Genomic DNA, 12157 nt, shown 5'->3' on the forward strand with positions numbered 1-12157 from the left:
CACAGCAGCAGCACGGGGTGCTCAGCCTGAACTCCGGCCGGGTGCTCGGGAGGAACCGGAGAGCATCTCATGCTCTGCTGCCCTCAACCCGCAAAGGAGCAACGTGCCAAGAGCCCCACAGAGCAACAAGCAGCACCAACAGCCCAACTCCCGGCCCTCGATCGCCCTTCCTTCTCACCACACTAGGAACGTGTGTTTTGTACGTCACTTGTTGGGCATTCCAAACACTCAGAAAAGGGTTGGGGTTTTGTCCTCCAGAGTGGGAACTTCGATCTGGGGACTAAAAGGTTTGTTTTCTGGAGCTATGCTGTCTGGACTCTTGGGCAAATTCAATGCTTGTCCTTCTCCCTCGCCCAGACCCCCGGGACCAAGGCCACTCTTTGCAAGACGAGCCCCTTGGAGCGAGCCAACCCCTTCCCCATACCTCACCAGCACTCGGGAGAGCAGCAGCAATGAGCTCATCGCTCCGACCTAGAAAAGAGCTCCTGCAGGCAGCACGTCTCCAAGTATTTTGGGATATGCTCTCCTTCGGGTCGGACCGTTGTAAGTTGGGTGCCTTGCAGGGCCAGCCCTGAACCTGGGGTTGCAGGTGTGCCAAGGGGACACGCAGAGCACTGTGGGACGGGGACACTCGCTAGTCAGACGCTGAAAACAACAGCAGCAGCGGTGATTTAGAGCAGGGGTTCATTTCTCCCATCTCCCACGGCAGCCAGCAGCAGAGCGAGCACAAGAAGCGGAGGGAGCGCTGGACGATGCTCCCTGCCCAGCCTCCGCTGCTCCGGAGCCAGCGGCTGCATCCAGACCATCGCCCTTCACGACAGCCTCGTCCCCTTCCCGACTCGCCTCCAGCGTCTCATAGCACTGATTTCCACAGTTAATTTATCAGTTTAATAACAGCATCATCAAGAAGGGCGAAGCAAGGCTAGCACTGAGCCAGCTCAACTTTATATACGTATCACCCAGAGTAAAAATGTCATGTAAGATTTACTCAATATGCGTTTTATCAAAGTGCTCAAGTGCTGAAGTAAAAGGGCTTTTAGCTACAGCAGATTGAAGGGGGTGGCATGTGGGGAAGGAGGAGGGAACGGATGGATTTTAGCTCTGCCAGAAGCTCTTGTTGCTTTTGCATCAACATCTTTATTTTCTAAGAGAGGATTTAAGACCTTGTTGTGTATAAACAACCGAGACTAGAGTAACTCAAACGGTGAGGAACTGTAAAAGGTTATACTGAAAAATGCTATTAGTCTGCATGAAATAAGATTCTTCCTGGAAACATGACACTGAACATTTAAGGGAGGGGGAGGAATAGCTGTAAAATGGCTACAGAAAAGGGGTTACAAATTAAATATAATAAAAAGAATCCTTTTGAATGAGATCTTAATTTAACCTCAACATCATGACCATATATTTCAGGAAATTAATCCCTCGGCCTCCAATAAATCCAAAGTATAACACAACCGCTTATGGTTCAGCAATGAGCCATTAGTATGGGCTAGGGATCCTTCGAAACCACCAGACCCGTTACTTAGGAATGTGCTGAATTACCCAGGTCTAATGCAGCCCGTCAGTGATCAGGGCTGCCCATGGCACCGGCCACGTCAAAGACCTGCACCCCAGTCCCAGGGGTCTGCTGGCTTTTATCCCTGCCCCATCCCACCCCTCCCGGGACTTGGTTCCGGAGCAAACATCATGCTCCTTGTCTGCAGGAATAACCTGGGAGCGGTCTCAGGGAGGGGGGTCAGCCTCGGTCGGTGCCGGACCCCAGAGGAAAGCCCCGCGGGGCGGCGGACGCCATCCCGCCAGCACCGTGCGGGGCTCCCAGCCTCCGCTAAGCCGGCGTTCATTCAGGGCTGGGTTTGTGCTGCTTTCAAAACAAAATAATTGAGGACAGAAGTGCAAGCGCAAACTTCCTCCGGAGCCTTTCCGAGCCCTCTCTGCTCCACCGCGCGTGTTGCCAGCTTGGCACCGGGTTCTTCGGCATATGCCCCAAAATGAGAAAAGTAACTTCTAATGAGTCGAGACTGTAACCTTGCTCTGAGAGCGAACATATGCCACTGCAGCTCCCTTGGCAAAGGCACTTGGAGCCGGTTGCTGGCGCTTCAGTAAGAGCTCTTCCATCCAGGCTGCAGACACTTCGGGGCTCTTGATAAGGAACACGTAGACCAGGTGAAGAGCACTGAGGCTTTGCAAGCTTCAGAGGACCTGCTGGCAGAGCCTCCTGCATCCCTGCTTTGTGTCAGAAGCAGCCGGCCGCGCGAGCAGCCGGATTCCTCCTACGGAAACGTCCCTGCAAACTGATAGGGATGTTGCGGAGCAAGTGGCGATTCGGGTGGTAAAAGGCATCGTTACAAACAGCAGCCGCCCCGCGCATTCAGACGGGGTGATACATTCAAGAGAGCAGGGGGATGCGGAGAGCTGCAAAGCCCCCAGCACGGCGCTGAATCTTGAGAGCCCGCACCCTCTCCCCAGCTTTCCTTCCCAGGCAGGAGAAAGCAGCCGAAGCGGAAACATGTCCGTCCTGATGGGCAGCCCTGTGCAGAGCCAGCCCAGAGCCGTTCAAGCTGGAAAATGCCTTTTTGACAAGGGAAAAAAGAAGTTCCCCATCTGAAAGCGTTTTTGTCAACAGTGTAAGTTTAGGGCAAAAACCCAACAAGAAGTCCAAAAGCATCCCAGGAAGCATTGTCACAGAAAAAAAGGCAAAAGTGCAATTTTTGATGGGGAATCACAAACAGATGGGCAGGAGCTTCCACCACCACCTCTCTGCACCTCAGCAAACCCCTTTCACAGGGTGCAACCCATCTCCGGGCCGGCTGACCCACCGCAGGGCCAGTGGGAGCCGGGTGACCACCGCACCGACCGCCTTCAAGCACAAAGTTCCCTACGTTTGCGGTGGGACCTCCTATTCGGGGCCACACGAAGGGTTTCGCACCTGCAAAAGTTGCCTGCAGTTGGAGAAGGCGCGAGGTGGGAACAAGGGGCACTCTGCTTTCTCATCAACCACCGAAGTTCTCATTTATTGCAGAGCCCTGTTCCCAAACCACTTGCGTGGTTCTCGCTGAAGCGGATGCTGTGGTTTTCTCGTCTGAAATAAATTGCGCAACAAACTCAGCCCAGCGTTGAGAAGCATTAGCTAAAGCAAAGCAGCTCTAATAGTGCTGGTCCTGTACGTCCCGCTGGGAGACTTTCAATTGATGGAGTTACAAGAGATGAAATATTCAGTAGGATTAAGAATTTGGAGGAGGTGGAAATCAAAGTGAAAAAGAAAACAAGTAAAAACAGCTTAATCTAGCCTCCTAGCACTAATTGTCATTGGGATTCAGGCTAAAACAAACACAACAAAACGAGCTGCCAATTTGAAAGGGGAAGGAAGAGGGCGAACACGATTCCCATCGCACCGAAAGCAACCTTTTTATCTCCGCACCGCCGCAGACAGCAGCAGGCAGGGGCCAGGAGGCAGCAGGCAGGCAGGGACCACCCCGTCCCCCCTGCCCTCGCCGCGTCCATGCGGGCAGCCTGCCCCGGCCGCGTCAGCAGGATCCGTCCTTCCCGGGAGGGCAGCGATGCCTTTAGCGACGGTGCCACCGTAAATGCCCCCCTCCCGATCAGGGCAGGACCCCTCGGGCAGACGCCGGGCCCTGCAGACCCCTCCCGTCGCTCGCAGCCCTTGCGCGGGAGGAGCAGAGCCCAACGCGTTGCCCTCGCGCTGCTGGGGCTGAGTCGCAGGAGGGGCAGATTATCTGACAGCCGAAGCTGAGTTATCCAACACTGCAATTTAAGTTGACAATTACATGGTAACCGACTTGCACACAAAGAGAGGCTCTGGAAGTATTCCCAGAATACAGAAGTCTGACAGTATCCACCCAATTTGTTGCAACAACAAAGAATACTGGAATATGTCCTTTCATTTGGCAGAGGAGTATTTTATTTTTTTAGGCTAGGTGGAGAAATTTAGCCTGCTATTTAAGGAGTGTGTTGTGCCTTGAGAGTGACAAGCCAAGAGATTCACTAGAAAGCCAAACTCAAACACAAATTGCATCCTGCCACCCAAGAAACTAAATTGCACCAAGGAAAGAAATTAGCAGGGCTGCATCTGTTGTCAGGGCCTGCGTTCTGAGTCTTGGGAGACGTAACTGGGGGCCTTTTAGAGCTCCCTTATACACTCCCCTTCTCCGCACTAGCTCCAGGAAAAACAACATCTCAGCAAGCATCTTCCTTTATTTGAACACTCTCTTCAAGGCAAAGCCGGACCATTTGCAGGTGTCTGTGCCCCTGGAGCAGACCCAGTGCGGCAGCCGAGGGAACCAGCCCGTTTACCCTCCCGAGGTGCTCGGCACCTCCCCAGGGCCCCCAGCAGACGGGTTTCCAGGTTCCAACTCGGGAACAGGGAGAGCCACGTCATGGCCATTTGCTCCGCAAGCGTCAAGAAACCACAACGTCCAGCTCGTGCGGGGAGACGGAGAGCCCGGGCTGATGGCACAGCAGCGACTGCGGGAATGCAGAAGAAAATGCTCATTAGCTTTCTGGCGTTTTCCTGGTACTTTTACATCAGGATCTTCTATTAAAAAGAAAAAGAAAAACCAAAGCAAAACCCAAAATTCTAACAAGGGAGATTTTGCCTGCTAGATGATGATGCTGGCAGGCTATAAAATAAAGCATTTCAGGAAATCAACCCTGAAAAGTAAAACCAGTGGCCTTTGCACAAGGACCTGGGGGAGAGAGGTTTTGGGTGCACCCAGGCTCAGCTCTCCGGGATGGGAGCGATTCCCAGGGTCTCCGTGTTTTCCCCAGCCCTGTGACAGGGGCTGAGGGACAGGACGGGGGCCGCGGGCAGCGTGTGCTGGCTGGGGAAGGAGCGTTCGAGCAGCCGGCTTTGCTCTGCTATAAGACAAACAAGGAGGAATAAAGATGCTATACCCCCAGCACGGACATCCCTAAGGAGGCTCCTCTGTGGTACCCAACCCTGGTGCTGGCTGCCTGGAGCAAAGCAGGGGTGCTGGGGCCCCGGGGCTCAGCTCCGGGCGCTCCCACGTCACCAAGCCCCTCAGCCTCTTTCAAAGGTCTCTGTCAAAAGGTTAGTGGCACAGGCATTTCTTGGGATTTTTTTTTTTCTTGCGGCCTTGCTTCTGGTGGAAATTAGTCAGCTTTCCAGAGCAGAAACCTCAAGCCATAGCCACATTTCTGAACCGACTCGTCACGGCCACCATTCCACAAACCACTTCCTTCCAGGTTACTGGCAGTCGGTCCCTGCGTGCAATTAAAGGGCAGGAGCACGGCTGGCGGCGAGGAGCTGTGCATCCCGAACCCCCAGCTTTGCCGCCGGCAGGCAGCTCAGGCAAAGGGGGTTTTTGCAAGACATGGGTGCAGGCGGGGTGCGCGGAGCAGGGTGTGAGAGAGGAGACGGTGCAGAGAGGTGCGAGGTTATGACTCCACAGGGCACTGCGGGCAGACACGGAGAAGCCCCAACCCAATCCCACAGGACTCGGCACACCGGGAGTTTGGTCACATCGGCTCTGGTCCAGCGCTGGGGTAACCGCAGATCCCACTCCTGCTCCGTTAGCAGCCCAGGCAGAACCAGCTCACGCCTGCCTGCGCAGGCAGCACAGCCCCCCACCCAGGAGGCATCTTTCTTGGGGGAAATGGGCTTTTATGGCCCTGCAGATCTGCCCGGGCAAGTCTGGAGGAGCTCAGGGGCAGCTGAGCCAGCGCAGGTGTCTGACAGCAGCCCTGCCACCTTCCCCTCCATCTCGCGGTACTGGCGATGCTGAGCCCCAGCACGGGGCCGGGCAGTGGCCTTGGGGCAGGCAGACCCCGGCGTGCAGCACGCGCAGCGGCACGGACCACCTGCACTGCGCCAGCATGCTGCGGAGTGGTTTCAGCAGCGAGGTCCGAGCCAGAGGTGCTGACACTAACCCAGCACCACCACGCTCACGCTCCTCGCTTTTCCCTGCAGTAACAAAGCCTCGGCTCGCACAAACAGGATTTTGGGTGCGGGAGGTGTGGGTGAGTCCAAGGCATGGCACAGCACCGGCAGAGGAGCTGCGAGAAGTGGCTGCCCCAGACAGTGCCACTTGCACTCAAAATTAGTGTTTCACAAGAACTCACTGCGGACGGGAAAGTGCAGCGCCTTGCTGTGTCTGTCAGCTGGTGGTTTAGCAAACTGCCACCCCGCTGCTGCTCTCGTCTCCTCTCTTCCCCTTCCCCTTCCTCCGCGCCCCACGCCTGCCCCGCTCCCCGTCTGCAAAACCTTCCCACCTGGCAGAGGCAAAGCGCAAATCCCAACCTCTCCACCACGGGCGCTTTGCAAAAGCTGGGGTTGGAAAATTTAGAGTAGAGAAAGGAAAAAGGGGAAGAACTTGAGGGATGCTCGGAGGGAACGGAGACCACAGGGGCAGAAACCCCGCGGGTTTGTCCAGCTCGCTGCTGTAGCAATGGCACCAGGCTGAGGATGTGCAGTGCCCACGATGAGCCCGTCCTCGGAGCTGAGGTGAAAGTCACGGCAGCCCGGAGGAGGGACGCAGCACCGCGACGCTGGCAAAACCCTCCTCTGAGTTTCACAGGTGCCGGGGGAGGCAGACATGGGCCCGGCACCCCTGGGCTGATGCAACGGTGCAGCAAAAGCCTGCGCAGAAGGATGGGAGTGAAATGAGAAAATTTATGTTAAACAACCGCCTTTCCCCTTCAGCCCCACGCCGCCCCGGCACCGCAAGGACATGGGCAGAGCCTGCAGCCACCAGCCATCCCAGAGCAGCATCGCCGGTGGCTCCTGCCTGGGAGCCAGCGCTGCACAGGACACGCTGGGCCGCAGGGCAGGATTTATCCATGTCACCCAAGAGAGGCGGGACGGAGGCCCCAGCGGGACACAAGGCTGTTTCAGCACCCACATGAGTTTCTCAGATATTTTTTTCTCAAAGAAACCACCTTTACTCCGGCAAGTCCTCGTGTGGCCACAGACCGGATCGCCTCCCATGCTGCCGTCCTGGGGGAGCGGAGTGCCCTGTCCCCATCCCCGTGTCCCCGTCCCCCCGAGCTCATTGTCCAGGGCTGGCAGCAGAGGGGAGAAGCGGGACCTGCTGCTCCTGCAGGAGCGGCATTGCCAGGGACCACTTGCACCCCCCGGGCAGCAGCCAGGGAGCGGGCGGCAGGGAGAGCACGGCTGCCCGCCGGGGCCGCTGCCAGCTGCCCGACCACAGAGATTTGTTTTCTTTAGAGAGGATCTCAGCTCGAAGAGGGGGGGGAAAAGACCCCCCCAAAAAAAAAAAACCAGAAAAGAAAAAGAAACCACGGCCACATCCTGCCTTAAACTGTTGCTCGTGATGTGTTATTTGCTGACAAGGAGGCACGGGGAGCAGCGCTGGGGGCGGGAGCTCTCCTTCACTTGCCAAGTAACATTTCAGCTATGAGTCAATCGACTGAAGCCACAAATCCATTTGCTTATGAGCACGAAACCACAGCAACCCGTGCTGCTTCTCAGGACCACGTGTGCCACCACCTGCCTGCCGCTGCGCCCCGCTGCGGAGGTGCTCCCTGCCCGGTGGGACACGCTGCAATAACCCCTGTGAGCTGATCCTGATGCTCCCCGGTGCTGGGACCCCGTGCCCTGCCCGGGGCTGGCTGCAAGGGGGACTGAGCCCTCCCAGCACCCGGCTGCAGGGATGGGGCCATTGCACTGCTGCAAGCAAGCCGGGAGGGGAAAGCGGTGCCGGGGGTTATTTGCCCCGCGGCATCCCCATTTTACAGGCTGGGCTCCCCAGCCCATCGCCGCACAGCACCGTGGAGCGATGTCTCTGCGGAGCATCGGCCGTGCCCCGGCCCTGGCAGCGGCTCAGGGATCACACCTGCACCACGGAGCAGGGCCAGCCCGCGCCCCCGCAGCCCCCACCCGCGCCCGCCGGCAGGGAGGTGCTGCCACCCTCATGGGGCAGAGTTGGACCCTTTACCCATCGGTGTGGGGCTGGGTGGGGTGCAGGCTGGGACCAGGTAAGTCTCCTGGTATGCAGCGTTTTGAAAGCCCAGTGCTTTTCCCCCGTGGGTTAATAAACACTCCATGTGGGTGGCTTGTGACTCACACGCTCCGTTGCAGAGCAGTACAGGTGCTGCTAGCGTGGAGAGAGCCAGCAGTTAAACACTGGAAGAGGGAAAGAAAATCCAGAGCAATGAGAGGCTGCAACCATGGGCCGGCCAGGATCCCGCGGGAGGTGCTGAGCACCCGGGGAAGGGCACTGGGGTGTCCCCCCTCGCTTCCTCCGTGAAACACTCGTGCGGCGGCAAACAGCACGGCATCGCACGCCCACCCTGGGCCACCCCTCGCCAGCCGCTGGATGAGGCTGCGGGGCCCGAGCGGTGCAGAAGGCTGCCGGGGCATTGCAAAATGACTCCCCCGGGGCTGTTCGTGGGGGAACACAACCACTCCATCACCACGGCCAAACCGCGCCTGCTGCAAACAGCTCTCCACCGCAGGCGGGTTTGGTGGCTTTGCCCCGAGCTCTCGCTCCCGGGAGATCTCCCTGCAGCCAGATGGAGCAGGGCAGACCTGGAGAGGGTCTGGGTGGCTTTGGGCATCACAGACGCCCCAGGTCCAAGCACCGGCACAGCAAAGCATCCCCTAATGAGCACATGGTAGTTGTGGGAAAGGCTCAGAGACCACACATGCACCGCACACCGTCCCTCCAGGCTGTGCGAGAAGGGAGAATAAACCTGCTCAGTGACACAGAGCCAAGTGCCCCCGTGCACCCCCGGCTGCACACCCGGCTCCCTGCCATCAGCCGGGATGGCGCAGCCTCCCCAAAACCGGGCCCTGGGTTCACACGACGCAGCATCTCCTCCCTGCGAGCCGGGGTTACGCTCTGCAGCGCAATTAGGAGGAGAAAAACAATTACACAGTAGAAAAACACGCGAGAGAAACAGCAAAGCGTGTTTCTGGGGGGAGGTCTTATCTGTGAAGCAAAATTGTACTCTCAGGAGCTTTGACAGGTTTTGAATGTTTTACTGTGGCACTACATCACCAGGAGAAAACCCACACTGCCAGGCAAAGCCACATCCCTGCCATCAGAGACACTGCCTTTCCCCACCTCTTGCTGTAAAACCAGAGCTGCCGAGCACGCTCACTCCCTGCCCCATCTCCCGCTCACCCCCTGCCCCATCTCCCGCTCACACCCTGCCCCATCTCCCTCTCACCCCCTGCCCCATCTCCCGGGACAAAGCGAGGACCAGCAATCACAGGTTCCTGGTGGGGAGAGAGGCTTTAGGGAATGGCAGCAGGAACAAATGGCTGGAGAACTCCCAGTGCCCGTCAGTGTTACGGTCAAAATTCACGGGTCTGAAGCTGGTCGGAGCCAGTCCCCTGCCCGCTCGAGCAAAGGCAAAGGACTTGGCTCAGCCGTGTTAATTCCTCATCAGGGCCGTTTCCCAAAGGCGTGCTTGTGAGTGCCAGAGGTGCCCGAGCAGTGCTCACGAGGCTGGGCAGGACCCAGCACCGAGCGGGGGCCAGGGACTGCATGGGGAGCTCCCCGTGCCCCAGCATCCCCCGAAGCCGGGCTGCGAGCGGCACTGCCCGGGCTCCTGAGCCAAGTGGCCCAAGATGTGTGCTTAGCCAGGACTGAGGTGCAAAACGAGATGCAAACAGCAGGAACAGCCCAGCTAGCAGGGGCCAGGGTGCTCGCTAACCACCCATGCCTTAAATCAAGGCTGCTAGTCCCAGGGGTCAGCTCCTGCCCTGTTGCAATTTGTGGGTGCAATGCAGGGACCCACCCCACAGCCCAGCTGGATGCTCACAGCCCGGCCGGACGCTCACACCCAGCCTTTCCCCCCAAAACCTCCACGCAGCAGCGGCGATAGCCGAGATCTGTCTGTGTAGAGCAACAGCAAACAAACCCATTTCAAACAGGCCACCAGCACCTCCAGGGCAGGAATACTCACCACCCTTTTTTTTCTATTAAAGCAGCACTGCATGGAGTTTTGGGGAATGGCCACGTGCACGTTACCCCTGCTAAGGATTTCGCTCTTGGCTGCAGGTAATAACCTGTGCCCCGAGTTGGCTCAGCAGGAGCAGCACCCGCTTCAAAACCGAGGCTGCGCTGGCATTCATCAACGGCAGCACTGCCCGGAGGGGGAACTCAGGAGCCTCTCCCCTCCCTTCCACCTCCCTTTCTCTGTGTTAACCTTTTTGGCTCCTTTATTAAAGCAACGGAACAGTTTAGACTTTTTTTTTCTTCCCCCTTCTCCTGTGTGGTTCTCGCTGTAATCTGCCTTGAATATTTGATGTGGAATCCCTTGTGAGAGCGAGAAGTGTTTTTATGGGCGCTGGAGGAAAACTCTTGCAAAGAAGAAGTGGTAATGAGTACCCCTGAGTACCCTCTCGGTTTCACAACTGCCTATGTTTAAAAATGAGCAGAAATTGGGCAAGTGGTTCTCATCTGGGAGCGGAGCAGCCTCTCGCTCCCAGCAATGCTCTGCCTTCCAGTAGCTCGGTACAGTCGAGCAACACTTGTTTATTCCAATTGAAGCTGACACCAGCAGCAGTCCAGACCAACCAGATGAGCTCATGTGTGTCCTGTTTTATTTCCAACTCAGATTAACAGCATCTCTTTAATTTCTAATGGCCCATTCTGGGATTTGCAGGCAGTGTTCAAACAACATTACAGCCTGCGTCTCTGCATGCCCCTCCGCTCGCGTATCCCCTCTGTGACCAACATCATGATTTTGCACAATGCAAGAGCTCTCATCCCAATTACATGGGATGAACTCGCAGGAAGCTTTTCATCACACGCACATGCATTTTTTTCATATCCAGGTCTCTGAATTTAACACAGCAGACACGATCCCTCTCCTTTTCAAAGGCAAAATATTCCCTTTCATTTCCAGACCCCTGTACATCATAACCCAGAGCAAACTCTGCGCAGAGCTGCACAGCGACGCTATGGCTCGGTGTCAGAATAAACAGCTTTGAGAAGTCCTGGAGGTACCTCTGCTCATCTCGAAAGGAGTTTGCCCCCAAAGCACGCACCTGCGGGGCACCCGGCCAGCCTGGCAGCGGGACGGGGAGCTGCTCCCCACGCAGCCAGCCACGAGCGGGGCTTCGGCAGGGCGGCCGGGGAGAAGGCTTGGGGCAGGCGGAGCGCTGCGGGTGCTTGTGCATCCCTGTGCCTGCAGCACCCCGCTGCACCCCGGCAGGACCGGCTGCCACGCAGCAGGCTTCGTGAGAACGGGATCAAACAGAAAACAGGCTCTCAGATCCCACGAGAGCAGCGGGGTCCTGCTTCACCGGGAAGCCTAATGAAAACGGCTGAGCAGCAGATGCTTTTCAAGGCCATGGCTCATTCACAGGGACAACTGCAAACCAGCCAGAAAGTGGGAGAAGAGGTAAATTCGTGGGACAAACGAGGCCTCGCTGGTGTCTTGCCAAAGCCTCGTCCCTTCCCATGCTGCCTGCAGGAAGAGCTGGAGCCAAGGCTGGGTGCGCGCAGGGCTGAGGCTTTGCAGGCAGCGCCTGCACGCATGGCTGGCCGGCCAAGCTCTGCAAGGAGTAGGGGTCCGTTTCGGAGATGGAGGGTTTGATTATTTTAGCGAGGCTTAACAAGTTGATTAGTGCAGCTTGGGCAGGGCTGGGGGGTCTCCCGCAGCTGCTCGGGCTTTGTGTCTGAATACGCCCGGCAACTTCTCCTTCCTGTGCCTCTGGGGGGGCCATACACAACCCCTCACCCATGCAAGACCAACAGCCCCAACCCGACGGTGGGATTATCTGCCTGTTCCTGGAGCAACCAGGGCTGCCGCTGTGCAAAGGCTGCCTGCAGGCGACTGGCTGGCGGGAGGAAGCATCCGCAGAGGCACGGGGGCTCACGCGCGGTGCCCGCAGCTTCCCAGCCCCTCCGTGAGGGCTGCCACAGCACCGCAGCTTCTGCAGAGATGCCGCGGGATGCAGGGTCAGGATTCGGCCCAGGAGACTGCAGCACCTTATAGGCTTTCGTGCAAGAGCTCCTGAGCCACATCCCATGTCCAGCACGGAGGCAGCAGCCTCTCTGCCAGCCATCCCCCTGCTCACTCCATGAACCAGACCAACGTGGCAGCTGGAAGGAGCAACACCGCGGATCAGCCAGGCTCTCGGATGAACCGGCACGTTGTAGCAACATGGGAAAGAGATTTGGTTTCCCCTTGAGCTTGC

The sequence above is a fragment of the Gavia stellata genome, chromosome 13 (assembly GCF_030936135.1).
Source record: "Gavia stellata isolate bGavSte3 chromosome 13, bGavSte3.hap2, whole genome shotgun sequence".
Lineage (NCBI taxonomy): Eukaryota > Metazoa > Chordata > Aves > Gaviiformes > Gaviidae > Gavia > Gavia stellata.